The sequence below is a fragment of the Octodon degus genome, unplaced genomic scaffold (assembly GCF_000260255.1).
Source record: "Octodon degus isolate 3935 unplaced genomic scaffold, OctDeg1.0 scaffold00175, whole genome shotgun sequence".
In the NCBI taxonomy this organism is placed as follows: Eukaryota; Metazoa; Chordata; class Mammalia; order Rodentia; family Octodontidae; genus Octodon; species Octodon degus.
The window spans coordinates 1,835,100-1,842,098 of record NW_004524751.1 but is presented as its reverse complement, the minus strand read 5'-3'; positions in this window follow the sequence as shown (position 1 = coordinate 1,842,098).

Sequence of the window (6,999 nt, the reverse complement as noted above, 5' to 3'; positions counted from 1 at the left end):
AATTAAAACAGAAGAATGAATTTTAGGAACAACAGAGGTTAAGAGCAGAAATATATTTATTGAGAAAAAGAAACCTTCTGTCTAAGAGGGATGCAAGGAAACCCAAGTAGGTTGTTGAGGAATCTGTATATTCTGGGAATTTTTATAAGTTTTAAAGGTGAGGCAGGTACAACACGTGAAATATGGGAACTTGCTAGGTGGGCATGAGGTGGGACATAACTACAGTCAATCAATTAGATTAAAGTATAGTTACTCAGGTAAAATTGATTAATCCCGTATCAAATGGAAAAACTAGTCAAGTAGTAAGAAGGCATGAATACAAAGTAGGGGCTTTTCCTGTAGGGGCTGGGTGAGTGACTCTTCCTGGCTTTTTCAAGGTGATAGAGACCTACTGAGACTGTCAGCCCTGATGTTTATCCTCAGGAAGGTATGCATTTGTTTGCTTTTTGTCCTGAAGTCTGACCCACAGTAGGAGTCTCTGTCTCTCGGAAGGGCAAGGTATCTTTTCTCCCGTACTGGCTCCTTCTGAGAGCCTGGCTCTGTCTCACTGCCTGTAATGATTTTAGCTAACTCAGACGCCTGCAACAGTATGAGAACAGAACTCTGCAGCATTCATGCTGCATGGAAATTCAGTGAAACTCGAAGCAATACAAAATACCAGAGAGGCTACCTTTCCATTAATTCTATAACAGGTTCCAAAAACATAAAAAAGGGCACTTTAATAAATATACATCACCAGGCCACCAATGAGCCTAGCTATATTTTCCTACTGTACTTATGTGTGATAATAAACTACTTATATTAAAAAAGAAGATAAGGAAATGGATCAATAAGGAAATTTATAGTTTCTTTTTGTTGTTTTGTCTCTTGCAAATCATTAGTAGAATTGAAGGAGAGTGTTGCACATATCATAAATTGAATTAAAAATAGTTCAGCTGGTTTTGTAATATTCTACTGTCTTGGTAACAATAAGGAATATATGGGGACATAGGAATGAAGTGCAGATTGTGTTTTTATGGTGATTGTACACAAAATTAAGTAATCGTATATATTACTTTAAAATTTACATTGTACAATATGAAGATTTATAGATAATTCATACTAATAATTATTTTTCTCAGAAGAGTGCTAACCCACCAAATTTTATAAGAAAAAGATCCTAGAGAAATGATTTTTATTTTAATATCCTTCGTGATAGTATTCCTGCTCATTAATGAATACAGGAGGGGCAGAAAGGACCCCTGAGGAAGGTTAAAGGCCTTTGTAGAAGGAAGAAAATGTAGGCTTTGTGTGGCTGTGAGCAACAAGCAGTTTTCAAGCAGCTTAGTGGTTTAGAGCTGACAGGCTGTAGTTTTGACACCTGCCTGTGTATGGGCATCACTGTCTGTCCTGGTGCAGGTTGCTATAGCCACCCCAATTCTCCTGTTCATTCACAAGACCAAACCCTAACAACAGGCCTGATATGCAATCCACCAAGTGATGACCCTCAAGGGGGTAAAGACAAGATCCCTGACTCTTCCGCTACCTATGACAAGAAGATGATGGAGTCAGAGGGGGCAATGTAGGGAGAGTGAGGAGAGATAGGCAGAGTAAGGTGTAGGTGACATGGCCTGGCTGAAGTTGACAGATGGCTATAGAAATGACCTGGTTAGTGGAAATTGCCTTTTGTGAAATCTTTTGTTTTATGTACTGCAAATATATATTAATTAAAGAAGAACCTTGTTGACAACACAAATGGAAAATGCAATGTTCACATCTAGAGCTGTAAAATAATTATTCTTAGACACCCAATTGCATATGCTGGAAATGCCTGAAACTCCATGGACCTTAGCTTACCCGTGCAACAAAGACTAAGACTTGGACAGGCTTAGAATACCTGTTAAAAGGAATCGGATGGGAGTGCTGTCTGCAGGGGCTCACTTTTAGCCTCTCCCTGCGAGGAAGCTTGCTGCTCCGCAGGTATATCCCCACCATCTGAATGCATCTGAATGTGAGTACCTCTGTGCTTCACATTACTTTCATTTTCTGAGTTCCTCCTTTTGCACCTAAAGACCTGGGAGCTCTTGGACTTTGAGTCAGTCTTGCTCTACCATGGCATCCCTTATTACAGGAAGAGAAAGATGCCCGGGATGGGTGTGTTGTGCTGTTGGAAAAGCCTAGGTCTCCAAGCCCTCACAGGGATGATACAGCACACATTTTTCTGATAAGGTATGGCCCTACTATGAATTGCTGAATTATTATGGTGGTCATCTAATATGGCTGAAGCCCTTAAAACAACAGCTTATCTTCCCAGAGATCACCTCCCCTCTTCTCCAAATCAGCCCAGGATGCAGGTTCCTTTCACATTTCCTGCCACCTCAGGGAAGGCCCCAGTCAGCTCTTCAGGTATATTTATTTATTTATGTATTTCAAGCTCCCTTTTTTTTTTTTTTTTTTTTTTTTTTTTTGCGGAATCGGAGATTAAACTCAGGCCTTGCACTTGCCAGACAAGTGCTTATTTTACGAAGCCATCTCCCCAGCCCCTCAGGTATATCTAAACATCCCCCTCAAACCCCACTCCTGGCAAAATGTCATAAAAGCCTCAGCCTCCCTTTGTTCCAATCCAGAGAATTTCTTATCTTCCCAAATTCTCTCCATGTCCTCTAAGAAAATGAAGCTTCTTTCCCTTTATAATAAAATCCCTTTCCCTTTTTCCTTCTGCCTGTCCCTCTGCTGTGACACCATCAAAACCTATCATTATCTACTTTACTTTGTGCCCCTAGATTTATGCTGCTGATCCTGCATGGGAAGATACTACCATGGACGGAGTTTGATTTTAGAAACACTGAGAATTCAGTTTGATTGGTAGCTTGTCTCTATCAGTGTGGATGTGAATTATTCAACTTTAATCCCTGAGTTCTATTCTTGAAGTGAAGACCATAACACTTTCCTTAAATAGTGTATGAAATGATAAAACAAGATGAATGTCTCCACTAATAGGGCACTAGGAGGTGCTCTTAACTGAAGAGATTTTCCCACCAACCATTGTCCCTACTCTGAGTACTCTGAATATTTCTTCCTTACAAATTAAGACAACAAAATTAAGTTTCACTCAAATTAAAAAGTACAAACTCTACCATAAGCTGTGATATAGGAGTTATTCTTGGAGCTATCAATCTACTTTACTCCATACTTTAAAAAGCAAGAGAATGTCATAATAATAGAGTTTTTCTATCCAGATTTTTATTAGGCCTCAAGATTTCTGTTGCCTTTGTGAATTTTCATGAGTCTCTTGTAGTAGAGAAGCAATAAAATTTTTCTTTTTTCTGTCTTATTGTCCTAGCAATATAGTTAGATTTGCACCCTAAAATTTTCAGAGCAATGCTCCAGTTTGGATCACTGATTCCAACTACTTTCACCCTCAAAACCTTTTCTGTCAGCACACTGCCACTCCATCCACAGGACTTGCTTAGCGTTAGTATACTGCTCCTCTTCAAAGAACATTGTCCTTAGATTCATTTAAATAATCTCTTATTTCAACAAAATAAAAACCTCGAGTTTTGAACTAGTACACTAGTTGAGAACAATTTTGTTTTCCATCAAATAAGTTGGCTGGGAAAATTCAAATATTGAACCATCTGACCTTTCTTTCTTTCTTTCTTTCTGCCTATAGGAGGCACTCTAGATTATCCAAACCCTTGTGATTTCTTAAATAAATGTCTGCTTAGGACATAGGAAAGGACTGTGATCAATTAAGACTGTTGTTTTTACAAGACAGGAGATATATGATTATTGGTTATCTGAATACAGTGGATATCCATCTCTCTTGTAGACAAAATGTAACCTAGTTTGTAGGTCAGCCTAATATTTGTCTTCCTCTTTTTCAGTTGTCCCACTCTGCTCCACACTCTTTGTGTGTGTGTACCAAACAGAACAGTAGAGTAACAGAAATCCTAGATCTCATAAAATAATATTTGGAAAAGGCCACCCAAAACCAAAATAAAACCACATACACGTCATCTCTATACTATTCATCACTTTGCATGCCTATAATTAAGGAAAGAACAAAATACCAAAATTATAGAATAAGAGGGACCTAATTAATATTTAAGGTCATTTAATCATATGAGAACTGAAGATATGTAATTTTGAATAACTTTCCAATAACTTTGTAAAATCTTATGTATATACAACAAAATATTGTGATAGAAGAAAAATTTTATCTACTCAATTAAGTTAAAAAATACCTATGGAGTGAAATGTCACTCTTGGAGAGAGTATTGAAATTTTGTTTTTCTACTGTGATGCCTGTGAGATCTTTCAAGTTTTGAGACATACATAAAGCTACATTTGTTATAGAAACATTATAAGAATAAAATATTGGAATTTTTATTTTAAATTACTTGTTAATTAGAACATATGTCACTATGTGAAAAATTTAAATTAACTCATATTGAAACTTGGATGTAACAAAGAAAGCTAGTGTTGTTAGCTGGGTTTACGTTTTTCAGGAACACTGGAAAATTTATTTCATGTTCTTTAATTAAATCTGCACTAGAAATCCTCTAGGATATTAATGAGGCAGAGTTTCTCTTGTCTTTTATTTTGACCTTCAACTAAGACATTTTTCTCTTTTGGAATTCTATTATGAATGCAGATATGAGAACACACTCAATTTTCAATAAAATATGTCAAAATGTATTTAGCAATTTTGTCTTTTTCTTGTTTTAGAGATGATTTATTAATCTTATTCTGAAGGGATAATACATCATTACTCTTCAACATATCAGTACCTTTGACTTTCTGCTAGGATAATTTTGGAATAAAGGCAGCATGTGGAATACCAACTTATAATTTGAGTGACAATAGTATGAAAATGACAGCCCATATCATCAAGAAATCTTCCCTCTGATATAACACTTGTATGAGACACATACTTGTAGAGGATACATGAAGTTGTCAATTAGAGCTCTTTTCTTATTTCCCTAACAGTCTATCTCTGTTACATTAGAAATTCTGTGACATACATGCCTCATTCTTACTAATTCAGTTTTCATATAGTTCTGTGATATCTGGTCAAAAGATACCATTTTTCTTTACTAATAATATATTCTTAATATTACTGAGTGTTTCATATTGGAGTGTTTATGTGACTTTTTTTCTAGAAAACTGAGATTGCCTTGAGCAATATAACTATTCCACTTACTGGTTCATTGAAGGAAAAACTATTTTTAAATTCATAGAATTAGTATTGCTTTGCATGGAGTATATTTGAAAAGCTGTGATTATTAATATCAAAGCTTTGATATATTCTAGTATAATACTTTGACCTATAGAACAGAAAATGAAATCTTCAGATATGATTAATCATTGCCAATCACCTATAAAAGGCTGAAAAATAAAATATTTAAAAAGTACAAGTGTTTTTCATACTATATCAATGTACAAAATACTGTGCAAGGAATTCTGAGAAAATAAAACAATAGCTAAAGAGATGAATTTTTGTTTTTTTTACCAGGAGTAGAACTCACAACCTCTTGTTTGACAGGCAGGTACTGTGCTGTTGAGCTATATCCCCAGACCAAGGGGTTAACATTCATATAAGATACAAAATATTAAATCATTGATCAGAAATTGACTGGATATTTTCCAATGTGGAACTCTTGTTAATAATTCCGTAATAGTGAATATAACAATCATGTACATTGTTTATCATCAATTGCTAAAATTTTGTTAATGATGTGCATGAAAAAGATAATTATAGTTATGGCAAGAGGAATGAATGATAAAAATAACATAAGAAAATATAGTAAAGAAGGATAATAGTAATAACTGATGTTTAGGGAAACTTTCTCTTAAGTAGCATAAATAGACAGATACATAAAACAAGATAAAATAAATACTAATATTTTCTTCAAGCAAGATAAAAGAGCATATGCTAGAAAAGGAAAAAGAGATAATTGAGACCAGTTCTAGAAAAACAAGGAATAGGTAGCAGGAGATTTATACAACACGCATAGAGATGGGAACAAGGCCACCCAGCATCTATCCACAAAAAGGATTTTGATCATTTTAAGTTCAAAACTGGTTGAAGATTTTAATGTTTCTTGATTTTGTCATTTAAAAATGTCCATCACTGTTATTATATATGGAAAATGTTATATATTTATTCTTGTCCTAAAATTCAGTCCTTAGAATGTGTCTTTTTTTTTCTTATATCTGCTTGAGAAGATTTTTATTGAAGAACAACCAAAAGTCAAGAATTATCTTTTTTTCTTTTGCTCCACAGATCGATGTATGTGAACATCAAAGTGAACAAGTATAAAATAAGTTTTGTGTTTGCCCATTGTTTCCATTAGTCTTTGGTTATTTTTTTTTTTTTAAATCTCAGCCTCATATTTGAAACTAGGTTGATGTATTCTTCGCCGCACACAACACGACTGCCCCAGGCTGAGCACTAAAAGTGATGCTTACTACAGATTTTGAAATAGAACTGATAGGTGGATAGGTTGGTGCTATTTCAAGAAGTAGGCCAGATAGTTCAGTGTTGTCCAAATCTTGCACTGAGTTGACTTTACTTTATATAAGATATTTTAGGAAATCTTAAACATGATAGATAATTTCTAAAATATTATCAGTCTATTATTTCTAGGCATAACTCCAAGACTCCAATAGGAACTCCTTGTCAAGTGTGGATGAGGTATATATTTTAGACTGATACCAAAAATTAAAATACTTTTATCTTCACAGTTAAAGACCAATGACATTTTTATAAATACAATGAATTGTAACTTAGAGACGTGACATTATAAAAGTAATGTGAAAGACAGAAATTTGGGCAGGAACAGTTTTGTTTGTATTTATTTGAACATACGGCTGTCAGAGAGCCAACTCCTTACTCTTTCAATAATTTCTTCAAGGAACAAAGAGATCCCTACCTATGTTAAAGCAATAACACTTTTTTTATTTTTTATTTTTATTTTTTTTATTTATTTTTTTTGTTTTTATTTTTTTCAACAA